This window comes from Pan paniscus, chromosome 7, assembly GCF_029289425.2.
Source record: "Pan paniscus chromosome 7, NHGRI_mPanPan1-v2.0_pri, whole genome shotgun sequence".
Taxonomy (NCBI): Eukaryota; Metazoa; Chordata; class Mammalia; order Primates; family Hominidae; genus Pan; species Pan paniscus.
This window is the reverse complement of record NC_073256.2, coordinates 152,615,239-152,628,697: the sequence shown is the minus strand read 5'-3', so window position 1 is coordinate 152,628,697 and position 13,459 is coordinate 152,615,239. Positions and strand designations below refer to the sequence as shown.

The following is a 13,459-nucleotide window of genomic DNA, read 5'->3' as shown; positions in this document are numbered from 1 at the left end:
CTTGAACATTGGGAACATACACTCCCTCACATGGCCTGGAGAATTCCAGAAAGCTACACTGTGATCAAAAGATGGCAGGATATCAAGGTCATTTGAAAGGTTCAGGTTCCTCTTTTTTTGAACTGCTTGCTACTTTTCCTAGTAAAATGCAAAGATGTGTGGGTGCATGATATTCTGAACACATCAAAAATAAAGTGGAACTGGACAGTCAACCTAAAACAGTAAAAAAATGGCTCTATACAGGTTCTGAAGCATCAAGTAAAGAATAGCTACCATGCAAATCAAACAAAAAAAGCCAAGGTCAGTGTTTTACAGAAAGAGACAAATGAGTCTATACTTTCCAAAATGGAAGTATTCACTAGTGTACAATAAAGGTCAAAGCTGCAGGATCCTTAGAGATCCTTAGAGAGGCCAGTGCTTCCTACAGAGTGGTACATGGGGTTGATACATGAGTTTATGATGTTATGGTACACGAATAAACTTTTTATTTTCATAATTATGTATTTATTTTAATGAGTGCAATAAATACCTATTTTTTGTTTTGGGGAGTTTTTTTCTTTATTTTCAAGTTTTTACTACCCACTGTTCAATCTGTCTTCCATTAGCACCTTGTTTTCCCTATTGGGGAATCTCCCATTTTGTATCCTCCTGAGGACCTTGGCCACCTATGGAAGTCAAAGGGACCAGATTTTCATCCTCCTCACACCTGTCCCAAGGTAGGCAGAGTGCAAGTGTGACTTGAGCTTGGCCAACCAGACTCTGTCCCTGTGATTTTGAATTCTGAGCAGATAGATGATATGGTGACATGGGTGTCTGATAGCCACATTCATTGTGGTGACAGTGGTGTGGCAGTGGTGCTTCGCAGAGACCAGTCATCCCAGTTTCATGCAGTGGTTCTGCTGTCTAGTCAACCAGGACAACTTCAATCCCTACTGTCTTCAAGCCTGATCTTCTAGCCTCCTAAAGTTACCTGAGCCCCGAGAATCTCTCCAATAAGATCTCACTCTGCTTAAGATGGCTGAAAGATTTTCAATTGCTTTCAACCAAGGACCCTCTGACTGATACAGTGTTAATTAGAAAACATGTAATTAGCAAATCAAAGCCATGATTTTATGGATATTATTCTTTCATAAATGGCAAAGTCTTAAAACAGGGTTGATTTAAATTAACTGGAAAGAAAAGCTTTAAGAGAACAGTGGTGTGTGATTACAAGAAAACAGTGATTATTAGGAAGACAGTGAATTGGCTCAAATCTCCTCATTTATAGAAAATGAATGTGGGTCCTAGGGAGGCTAAGAGACACCAGAAAGTCCCCAGTAGCTCAGCTGCAGACCCTACCCAGCTTCAGGTCCCCTGACTCCATATGGGTCTCACAATCTACCCACATGTGAGGGACAGAGCCCAGCTCCCACACTAAGGGTCCTGCCCCATCACACAGCTGGGATCATCTTGGGTTCTAAATTCACAGAGGCCTAGGTCAGCAGCCAGCACTTTCATCCTTAATCACTTAAAAAAAAGCCTTCTTTTTTTCTGTTTATTTTATTTTATTTTATTTTTTGTCTTCAAACTTGGTATTGACAAGCCTGACAGCATGGAGCACATGTACCACGAATATTCTGTTTTTCATTGAGTCATTCACTGCTGAGGAATAACACCCTCTCCCCACACAGAAGTTCTAAACAGATTAATTGTGATAGTTTTATTCCTCAAGAAACCTCACACTCCAGCCCATCAATAACCCCCTTGAAAACAATAACCTTCTGTGAAAACACCCAGAACCCCTTGACCTATGGCTCAGTGGGAGAACTGTTGTTTTTCTGAAGCCATCTCATCAGCATGACTCAGGAGTGCAGTAATTAGTCTGACAAGGGAATAAAGTCCTGTTTCCCTTACATTTAAAAATCAACTCTTGAAATAATTTTCCACAAAGAGCCAACAGAGACCTATCCCTTTATATTAACTACCAACTGAAGCATTCCCTGGTGGCGTTTCTCCATCCTGGTCCATGCCAGTTACAGCATCGTAACCTAGAATGAAGTGAAAATTGTCCATGTGGGAGACAGGGCTCTGCAATGGGAAGGAGAAGAGTTCAGAGTGAGATAATCCTGGATTCTAACCTTAGTCTTGCGGCTGAGTGGTGCTTGAGGGGACAGTTGGACAGAGGAAGGCATCCCAGGCAGAGGGAAGAACACAAATGGAGCCATGGAACACAAAACCATGTCAGGAGATGAGTGAACTTCAGGAAGGGGGATGTGTCTGGAAAGCAGGGCGTGAGAGGTGTCTGGAGGCAGGAGACGGGGGCTGCAACTGATATTAAGGAGACAAGATTTTATCTGGGAGGCTGTGTGGGGTATGAAGAGAGCACTGTTGTGCAGTCAGACAGATCTGTGTTGGAGGTCTAGCTCTGCTACTTTCCAGCTGTGAAACTGGGATAACAAAGCTTCCTTTGTAGAGTTACTTTGTGATTTAGAGCTATTGCGTGCAAAGACTGTGGCACCATGCCTGGCTCAGGCAAATTTTTTCATAAACAGTTGCTTCTTTGAGGAACTGAGTGGCCACTGAATGTATCCATTGTGGTGTTGAAAGATCTTCCCACCAATGCATGGAGCATAGATTTACAGAAAACACCTTTAAAAAGGCAAACTGTTCAAGGTCATTGCACTTTACTGGGTGAGGAAGAGCCTGGGGCAGAGCAGCGGATGGGGGCACAGTTGGTACAGGGAGGAGGGGCAGATGCAAGAGGTATTTGTTAAGTCAAAGGTACGGGTCCTGGCATTGATTGTACATGGCAAGGAGAGCATTGGCGACCAGCGGGGAGTGGGGCACGGGTTAGGAGTAGTAAGAGTTCAGGATGATTGCCAGGTTTTGCGTGAATAATGGGACCGTAGTGCAGCCCCCAACAAAGATGTAGAATGTGACCAGGTGTGATGGCTTGTGCCTATAAACTCAGCACTTTGGAAGGCTGAGTCAGGAGGATTGCTTCATCCCAGGAGTTTAAGACCAGCCTGGGCAACATAGTGAAACCCCATCTCTACCAAAAACAAATTAGACAGACATGGTGGTGCATGCCTGTAGTCCCAGCTACTTGGGAGACTGAGGTGGGAGGATCACTTGAGCCCAGGAGGCAGAGGTTGCAGTGAGCCATTGCACTCCAGCCTGGGTGACAGGGTGATACCCAGTCACAAAAAAAAAAAAAAAAAAAAAAAAAAAAAAGAATGTAGAATGTCAGAAAAGAAACAGTTGTTGTAGGGAGAGGTTGATTCTCAGGTAGAAGCTAAGCCAAAGCCAGAACCAGAAGGAAAAAAATATAATTAAGTTCCTGGGTTATTTACCTACATTCAGTTGAAAATTCATGTTTTTTTTTTGTTTGTTTTTTTGTTTTGTTTTTTTAATATACAGAGGCAAAACATCATAATGAAAGAATACTGAACTTGGATTCCCATGACCAGGCATGCAAACTTTGTCTACCTCCTAACTACTGTGTAATTTGGGGAAAATTGCTAAGCCCGTCTGAGCTTCAGTTTTCTAGTCTGTAAAGTAGGGACAATGACAATCAGTCCTGCCGCCCCCATCAGCTGAAGCACAGTGTGCAATGTGCAGGACTTCTCACCAATCACAGGCTTGTCCTCAGGGTCTCGGTCCCTAGTGCACAGACCATTCAAACATGGGGCCCATCCTGTGGTACCTCTCAATGCTGTGATTCTGAGGGTCATGGATGCTCCTCTGTTCTGAGAAAGCGGGTGCGGAGTTCCACATTCTCCTGGATGCCTTCCATGACAGGGCTCGCTGAGAGACTCGGGAGCGGGGACAGCGCGCTCCTTTGTGGGAACACACAACACTCCCTGCCATCTGCCTGAGGCAGGGAGAAAAGAAGACAATGTTCTGTCCTCAGCAGGAACTGGCGCTATCAGAAAGAGATGGAACAAGAAGATCTGTTCCATTTCAAGCCCAAGAGAGTGACCACTGATAGCTGTCCTCAGGCTTCATTGAGGACTGGATGAGAGGGAATGTGGAAGAAAATTTTAGTAGGAAGGAAATAAATATGGAGGCTTGGGGGGAGAGAAGGAAGGGAGGGAGGGAGGGAGAGAGACATGGCTGGAGGAGGAGAGGAAGGAAGGAGTGGGAGGAAGGGAGGCAGGAAAGGAAGGAGAAGACAGAAAGAAGCCTACCATTTCTCGAGCTGATCCGATGTATTAGGTAAGGTGCCAAGCTTTTTCATGCCGTCTGTCATTTAATTCCCACAACAACTCTTATTTTACAGGTAAGTAAAATTATGAAGCTGAGGCCAAGAATTGTCAAGTGCCTTACCCGAGGTTAAATCAATTTTCTGAGCCACAACCTGTCTTTTCCACTAAAACATGCCACTTCCCCTTTTGATCCTCTATATACTCAGAGTGTAAGTGAAGTCCTGGAGGAACTACAAAGTTAGACACCATGAAGAGGGGCATAGCATCCCATTGGAAACATGGGATACTCCATGCTCTTCTGGGCCAGTCTCCCCTGTTGGTCTGCTGTACTCAGTTCTGGGCTATGCCAGAGAGGAGAGAGGAGCCCTGACAACCTGACAGCCAGAGCAGGGCAGAGAGGGTGGTGATGGGTTTCCAAATCAAGTCCTATGACTGAAGAGGCTGGGAGCACTTGGCTGTCGAAGTGACCACCAATAAGGACAGGCAGCTGTCTTGAGCCAGGTGCTGTCCTGAAGTGGGGATGGACGTGATCACAGTTCCAGAGGCCCGAGCTCAGAGAGCTGCAATTTTGTTTCTCATGGAGCTGGGCAACCTTCTTCCAGACCAATAGTTTGGTTCATTTCCTCTTCTTCTTCTTCTTCTTTTTTTTTTTTTTTTTTGAGATGGAGTTTTGATCTTGTCACCCAGGCTGGAGTGTGATGGCATGATCTTGGCTCACTGCAGCCTCCACCTCCTGGGATCAAGCAATTATCCAGCCTCAGCCTCCCAAGTAGCTGGGATTACAGGCACCCAACACCACACCTGGCTAAGTTTTGTATTTTTAGTAGAGACAGTGTTTCACCATGTTGGCCAGCTGGTATTGAACTCCTGACCTCAGGTGATCCGCCAGCCTCGGCCTCCCAAAGTGCTGGGATTACAGGAGTGAGCCACCGCACCCAGCCAAAGGACTGCTGCTGCTTTTTTTTGAAGTGTTATTTAAAAATTTGTACAGAGTTTGCTTAGAGAGACTGAGAGCTCTGAGGGGCATTCGATGACCAAGAGGCCCTGGTTTCATTATGCCGAGACCTAGTGAGTCTCTTCTGGACTCAAATCTGTGCAAAACTAAGTCAAGGCAGTCTGGAAACCAGCCATAGTTATTCACGCTTGTCCCTCACTGTGAGCACATTATTAAAGCTCTTTCTTCAGTCACATGGGGTAAAATCAAAACTCGAGGAATTCTGATTAGTAAATTGACCTCCATCTCCTTGTATTCTTAGTGATCAAAACCTAGATTGTCTCCAAAGCAAGTACTAGTGGCCCAGCCTTAATCCAGTTGCACCTGCTCATGCTCTAGAATTCAGCTCAGCTGGCATCTCTTCGAGGCACCATTCTTGGCTCTCTTGGTCAGGTGAGGTTCTCCTTGTTGCTTCCATAACACCATCCCTCAATGTGTTCCTTCCTTGTATTGCAATGATGTTTAGATGTGCCTGCCTCCCTCACAAGACTTGGAGATACATATTATTACCACCATCGCCCTCAGTTAAGAGGCAAGACTGTTGGGGCTCAGAGAAATTAAGTCACTTCTCTAAGGTCACAGAGCTAGTGTGTAATAGAGCTAAGATTTAAATCTACCTCACCTCGGTTTCACTCCAAAGCTTGTAATTTTTTTCATTTCAGACTGTTTCTACAACAAATAGATTTCTAAAGTGCCTCTACAGAAAATGTGTTTTCTCTAAAATGAACACCAAACTGGACACTTATGAGTGCCCCCAAGGGTCTTGAGGTGATGGAATAGTCTGCCTTTCAAAGAGAATGATCTTACAATTTACAAGTTTGCCTCTCAATTAACTGAGCACTGTGGCTCTTTATTTAATGTTATTTCTACATAATCTAATTTTGGCTGCAGGTTAATGGACCCATAGGGAGTTACTGCTAGTTCAGTTTCAAACGAATTCAGCAGCATTCCCAGATTATTGGTTGTTAATGGGATCACCCAGCTGTTTTTACTTCCTCCTGATCCTTCTCGAGGTGACTACAGAGAAGAGGACAAAAACGGACGCAGTGGGACTCACTTTTAGATCACTGGGACTACTGAGCTCTCCCTCTGCCGGCTTCCTGGCCACACTGGGTTCCAGCCCCTAGAAAACCACCTGGTCATAGCCAGAGCCAGCATGACCTGCACTATTATTCATCCAAACACATTGACTGAGCACCTAGTGTGCCCAAGGCACTATTCTGGTGCAGTTGGAGACACAGAGATGGATCAAGCATGGTGTGAAGGAAAAATATAAATCGGTTGGGTTAAATCACTAAAATCACTAAAACTGAGCTGTGGTTTCCTTACATGCAGCGTTCATCATCAATATGCCTATCTTCAATTGTTTGTTTGTTTATTTATGTAATGTTGAGTGAGAATCTGCATGCACCAGATATTTTTCTGAGGATACCTGGGTGATTCCAATCTTGCAGGTTTATGGTCTCAAAAGGGATACAGACAAATTAATAAGCAGCAAATAGTTCAGGGTGATTGGTCAACAGCAGGGAAGTATGAGAGACCATGAGAACACAAAGGAAACATTCCTCTTGAGGACTAAGAGGTCAGGCAAATCTTCCTAGAAGATTTTACAGTTTATTTCTGAGTTTGCCCTGAATATGAACACAGGCCAGCCAGAACACGAATAGCAGTCTCCCAGAGGTGGGAGAGGAGAAAAATTTTAGTCAAAAGGAACAACATGAGCAGATATGCAGGATGAGAAAAAGTAAGTCATCTTGGGAAAGTATGATGGTGAATATGTTTTGAGTGGAGTTCAAGTAAGGATAATAGTGAAGAGGGAGGGGTCTAGAGAAGAGGAGCATGTATGAGACATAAAGAGTCTTGAAAACCTGGAAAAGGAGATGGATTAGACTTCAACTTGTAGACAGCAGAGAGTGGAGGTTCCCAGAGATGTGTGTGGAGCAAATGCGGTCTTTCTGCAAATCACCCAACTGTTCTATGCAGACTTGACTTGGGCCTGGAAAAATTAGAGTCTGGGGCAACTGGACCACAGCTGTGGCCAGGACTATTGAGGAAACAATAAAGAGGGAGATAAGAAGGACCAATTTGAAGGAAAGTTGGCAATAAGTGCCAGCAGAACTTGATAGACATGAAATGAGTTCATGTAACTGCAAGCATTAGGCTTTTAGAAAACTACAAAGTAGAAAAGCAAATGCAGTTCACATAAGCCCAGATTTCCACATTGTATGAATTGATGACACCTAAATTAATGATGTTTTTCTATATTGGGATACTAGATCAAAGTCATTTTACTCAAGATTTTATAAATGTAATAGTATTTGAAGAAGAAAGAGTTTGGAAGAATAATAGCACAAGATGGCTTTGATTGTAGGCTTTGGGGTGAATCAGGGTATGGTAGGTCATGGGACACTTCCCCAGATGATGACAGACAAGGTAATGAGTGGCTTTCACTTTAATGAGGGCCAGAGCTTCATTTTCAAAGGGTTATTAAATTAGGCTTCACTGATGGCATATGTAATTTGCTTTAGAAAGGGAAAAAATGGTTTCTCAAAGGCATGGCAACACAAAGTTCGATGGTCTTTTCCATGATACTCCACTCGTGACATTGCCTCAGAGCTGGAGATTAGCTACAGGAGGCAGAATGCCTTATTAGATTTTTTAAAGCATGAAACGTCTTCATTCTGGAACAGGTGATGTTTCACGTTTTCTGAAAATCACACCCCAGGTTTTGTGCTCCAAATGTGTGAGCAGAAGTGGAAGAACACACTGTCTGGAGGCAGGCCAGCATGGCTGGAAACACCTGCTTTCGCCTAAGCCAGCTGCACAAGTTTGGGGAAAATAACTTAGTCTTTCTAGTATGTTGCTTTATCTGTGAAATGAGGCTGAGGGTGATAGCTCACCTTGCAGGGCAACTGTAAAGCTCAGATCAGAGCATTCCTTCCTCACTTCCCTGACACTGAGTTTTGTTTTCAGCACAAGATGAGGAGGATAAATCCTGACTTGCCTGCCTTGCAGGTTGCTGAGAGCTCAAGGGACAATGAAGGCTTAGAGTAAAAAATGTGTTTGTGTGACGTCACAAGACAGATTGGCAGCAGAATAGAAGCTAAGATCAAGGTGTTTAAACATTCCATACCCTCTCCATTATGCCAGGCAAATTAATGCCCAAGTCCCCGAGACATAAGGGAATGTGTTTCAGGGGTGGCAACTCTCTGGCTTTCCCTTTTGTGCCATTGGCTAGTTCAGGAATAATTGGAAAGTGAGCCCAGAACCCTCATACACAAACCCTCATGTACAATCCTTGATTCTGAATCCCAACATCTTCTCTAACTGCAAGCTCCCCTTGGTGAATCTCCCTTCCAATCTCTCCTCAGCAGCTTCCTCCTCTGGGCCCGTGTTGCTCTAGGCACCTACCCTCACAAGGGCCTTTGTCATAACTGGATCTGAGGGATCCATGTGAACACTGTCTGCTCCCCTTCAAATGAATGCCTGGAGGGCAGGACTACAGATACAGGACTCCTATCCGTAATCCCTCCTGACACTCAGCTCCCGTCCAGCACTGCAGGCACTCAATAGAGCTGCCAGAATTAAATATGTTGAAAGAAAAAACTTCCAGATTGTTCACTTGACTAACTTAAAATATGCTTTATTTGGAAAAGGTAGGAGGGACGTAATTAATGGTCTCTACCATCATCCAGGCTGAGCTGATGCTGTGATTTGAAAGGGGACTCTTCCTAGATTGCTTACATCCACATTACCCCAACAGCTCTTCCATTCTTCTGGTGCCCAGATCTGGGTCATCAGGAGAGGGTTGATGAAGAGGAAGCACAGGAAGTAAGTCAAACATTGACAGCTTAACCTTAATTCTTTAAAATATCCTCAGCAATAAGGTTGGGGATGGGGGTGTTTAATGAAGGCTAGCTAGGGGACAGGCATGTTTGTTTTAAAGATTAAGTGATAATCTTAATAATTCAATGATAAGTATATAAGGCACACGGCAATTCACCTTAGGATATAGTAGATGCCGAAATAGATGTTACCATATCTCACCTTCATTTTTCAGGTACTTTTACCTGGTTATAGCTACCATATTCCCAGAATAATGCAGAGGTCTCTTCCTTTAATTCTCAGTATGAAAAACCTCTCTCCATTTTAAATCTGCTTTACCTAGAATTCTCAGACTTAGTTCAATATAGCCATCCTTTTTTTAGAGCTTTAGAGAGAGTACAGACCAGGTGTGAGTCATTCCATCTTGTGACTTAGTGTGTCTTAGAGTCTGAGTCATAAAACCACAAAGGCACAGAACATTTGGATGGGAAACCAAAGGGAGAAAAAATTAAAGTTTCTCCTGGCACACAAATAATCTTGAATCAAATTTGTAACAGAATGTTGAAACTGAAGGCTCATGGTAAGCCTCATGATAAGCACCAGGAGGTAACAGATGAGAGATTCAAATCCAGGTCTCCACATATGGAATTTACGAAGGAAATGTCAGAGGACCTGCCCAAGCAGTAGGCTCCTCTTCCTCATTGTGGTTTTTTTTCTTTTCTTTTACTTCTTTTTTTTTTTTTTGAGACATAGTCTCGCTCTGTCGCCCAGGCTGGAGTAAAGTGGTGCGACCTGGACTCACTGCAACCTTCATCTCCCGGGTTCAAGCGATTCTCCTGCCTCAGCATCCCAAGTAGCTGGGATTACAGGCATGTGCCACCACACCCAGCTAATTTTTGTATTTTTGGTAGAGACGGGATTTCACCATGTTGGCCAGGCTGGTCTCAAACTCCTGACCTCAAGTGATCCGCCCGCCTTGGCCTCCCAAAGTGCTGGGATTACAGGTGTAAGCCTTTGTACCCAGCCCTTGTGGTGGTTTTAAAGAGTGTTAAGGGAATGAAAGAAAGAAAATTGCTGAGGAGCTTTCCTCAGAGATGCAATTGTATTTATGGGTGTCACCTCAAGTGTGGTGAGTCTTCCATGGGGTCACCCCAAGAGCTTTGGAATGTGTTCCCTGCAATTGAGATATAACTGCTAACCAGGAAATGCAGTGGGTGGAGGAGGGCTGATGTGCCATTTTGGGGGTAAAACCCAGGGCACCTGCTGCATGGGGATCCATTGTTTTTTGGAACAAAGAACATGGGAATGTTTTCCATGAGTCAGTATGGGACTGAGATGGGTTGAGAGAAAGCCAGGATGGGGACATTCCAATTAATAGGGCTGCCCCAAGTAGGGGTGGGATCCATCATGAACAACCTCGATTCCTAGAATCTGAGGGAGAAGGTGAAGCATCCACCCAAGTCAAGTTGCTTCCATCTGGGTTGGGGGAACGTCAGGGGAGTCCCAGTGGTAGGATTCATGAAGTGCTCAAGAATGTCCAGGCCTCCACCAGGTCCTCGGGTGCTAGGGTTGCTGATGATGGTGGTATTTGCAAGGGACTTGTGCTGTTCTTTTACCTTTTCTCCCTTTTCTCCAATCCTCAAGGGGTCATAAGGTGCTGAGAAGCTGGGGTTCAGGGGACTGTAGAAGCAAAAACTGAGAAACGGAGAAGCCAGGCCCCAGGTCTCCACCATTCCCTCCACAAGCTTTTAGCCTACAGACACCTGATGTGGGGAAAGGAGGAACACTCACTATCAAATCTGGTTGAGATATAGGGCTAATATCTTTCAGCACTCAATTACTGAATCAAGGCAGTGGTGGAGACTTAAAATGACTGTAGAACCGCCAGTTACCTGAGTCACCAGACAAGTCATGGACTTGCCTTATTTTCATCCAGGGGCAGGAGAAGGTTGAACACATATTAAATAGATGGCAGGAGAACACAATAAGGATGCATTTTAATCACTCTGCAAGCTGTGCTTTTTCAACCTGCATTTTATAAAACCTTGTCAAGCATCTCTTTCAAGCTCCAGGGAACAAAAATTACTTAGGAATAATAAATGGTAAATGGATATCAGTTGTACAATATCCCTTATCATTCACTTAGAATGTGTGAAATATCCCTTGCATTTTCTCTATTTAGTGAGTGTCCTGGTCCCCATTTTTTAAAGTCATGTGAGAGATATTTGTCAAATCTTTACAGTCACCTTGTTAGCAGCACCCTCATAACTTCCTGTTAGGAACTTTCATTGTTGCCCTGGGATTCTCATCCAAGAAGGTATTTAGGAACAGAGTCTTCAGAATTGGGTACAGTAGGATGAGGAAGTTATGGCTTTCCATTGACCACCTTCATCCTGTGCCATTTTAAAGGACTCTGAGGTCTGTAAAATGCTGTAACCTGGATTAGCTAAAACCTCTTGGGTTGCCCCAGTGTATACTTAAGTCTGTTCTCAATACATAAGCATGAAAACACAAACCGACACACTCACAAACACACACATACACAACCTCAAAACTACCCCCTCTCGGCCACATCATACATCAACTCCTAAAACCTGGAAAAGAGAGGTAGATTTCTTCAAAAATATTCTTCCTGAAGGCTATTTAAGGTTACAAAGAATAGAAATAAATCACATACATCAATGCCCAAATTTCTGAATTTCTTCCTTAAGCATTTTTTTCCCTCAAATTTCCCTTCTCTAAAGAAGCTGTCATCTCTCTGTCTCCTCACCCTATTGTCTGAAACCCTTGCCCCTACTCCATATCTCAACCATTTACATACCCTGTACCTCGATTAGCCAAACAAAGCCCAGCCTTTAGTCAGATTCTGAGCAGCTGCCCTTGCACGGGCCCTGGCCCACTGAAATCTCTCAGGCAGGCCCAGGTACATCTGGATGGTGGGTGGGGTAGAAGGTGGGGTGATCATGAGGACCAATCTGGCTTAGCTGCTTTTGATGTCTGCCTCTTTCTAGGACACTGGCTTATCTTTGCCCCTGCAAAACTATTCTGGTACTGGCCAGTGGGCTGATGCTACACAGAAGGATGACTTCCAGCTCCCTGTGAAGGGGGCCTTCACATGTGTGGAGGCTCTGAGAGGAAAAGAGTGAATAGGACAGATTCCATGGAACTTGGAATTTGCAGGCAAATTAGTTTGTCATTGTACCTGCTCAGATGTTAGCTTCCTCATCTTCCTTTTCTGGAAGCAAAATATTGCCAATAGCTTTACCAATTTAAGAAAGTGAGAATTTTCCTAGCTCCTCAAACACTGGCCTTGCTAACAACCCCATGTTTTCTCTTCCATCCATCTTCCATGCCTCACTGAAACACCGAATACACCTGACTGCCCACAATCAACAGTGTCTGAACATGCAAAAACTCATGAAGGCTGGCAACTTATTTTTAATTTGTACATTGCCTTCAAAAATTACATATACCTTGGCACTTTCAAAAGTCATGCTCCTTTGCCCTCAACTGCAGAATCAGGACTAAATGATAAATTAAAGCCAGTGTGTGTGTGTGTGTGTATGTGTGTGTGTGTGTGTGTGTGTCTGTGTGTGTGTTTCCATTCCAAAAGTGCGTCCTAATTTGGGTCAATTAAGTTGTATTTTATACTAATGGCAATCTGAATAAAATGTGAGAAGAGGGTACCTGTCTTTCAAGACTTCAAAGGTAATATAAAAAAGCAAGCAAATGAAATATCCATATCCATTTTAAAGCACCAAGACATTAAGAGTCCTATCATTGTTTCTGACAGCCAGGCACACATTTCACAACTCTGGGAATGCTTCAAACAAAACAAAGACAGCCTTTCTGAAGAAGAGACTATGATTGTGTGAGGAATAGGGAGGAGTTTAAAGGGCTAAGCCCAAGGAACAGGCAGGGGGGCAAAAGCTAGATCTGAAGGGAATTTACAGTGACGCCATTAGACCCAGGTGGCAAATGGGAGTTGGGACAAGAGAGCATCCCCAAGGCAATGCCATCAGAGAAGCCTGAGTAGACCCATGCATGGCAGGCAGGAAATGCATGGCAGTGGTGGCAAATGGGGGAGCCAGGTGGCAAATGGGAGACCCACGTGGCAAATGGGAGTTGGAACCAGGAGAGCGTCCCCAAGTCAATGCCATCAGGGGTGTCTGGGTGGACTCATGCATGGCAGGCAGGAAAGATATCAGAGGAGGATGAATTTGGCTATACTTCTTGGCTCCCATATTTCCCTATTGCCTATTCCAGACTCCTCTACCTCTTTGGACCTGCAGGCCGAGATCACCAACCTAGGCTGAGCTGGCTGGGATGAGCCAGGACTCCCCATGTGGAATGCAATCAAATTAGCTGTGCCTTATAGGACATGGGAATGAAAATTTTACACATTACTGCCAACTCAATCCTGAAACAGTGCTATTCTCCTGTCTCCTCCTCA

The 13,459-nt window shown here is 44.2% G+C and overlaps 1 long non-coding RNA gene across 1 annotated transcript in view; it reads right to left on the bottom strand.

Moving 5' to 3' along the window:
- Window positions 1-4,069, bottom strand: part of LOC134731009 (uncharacterized) — a 65,228-nt gene extending 61,159 nt beyond the window's left edge. The window contains exon 1 of the long non-coding RNA XR_010113035.1: window positions 3,686-4,069. This is a non-coding gene — a long non-coding RNA (uncharacterized LOC134731009). The remainder of the gene's footprint in view (window positions 1-3,685) is intronic.
- Window positions 4,070-13,459: the final 9,390 nt, after the last annotated feature.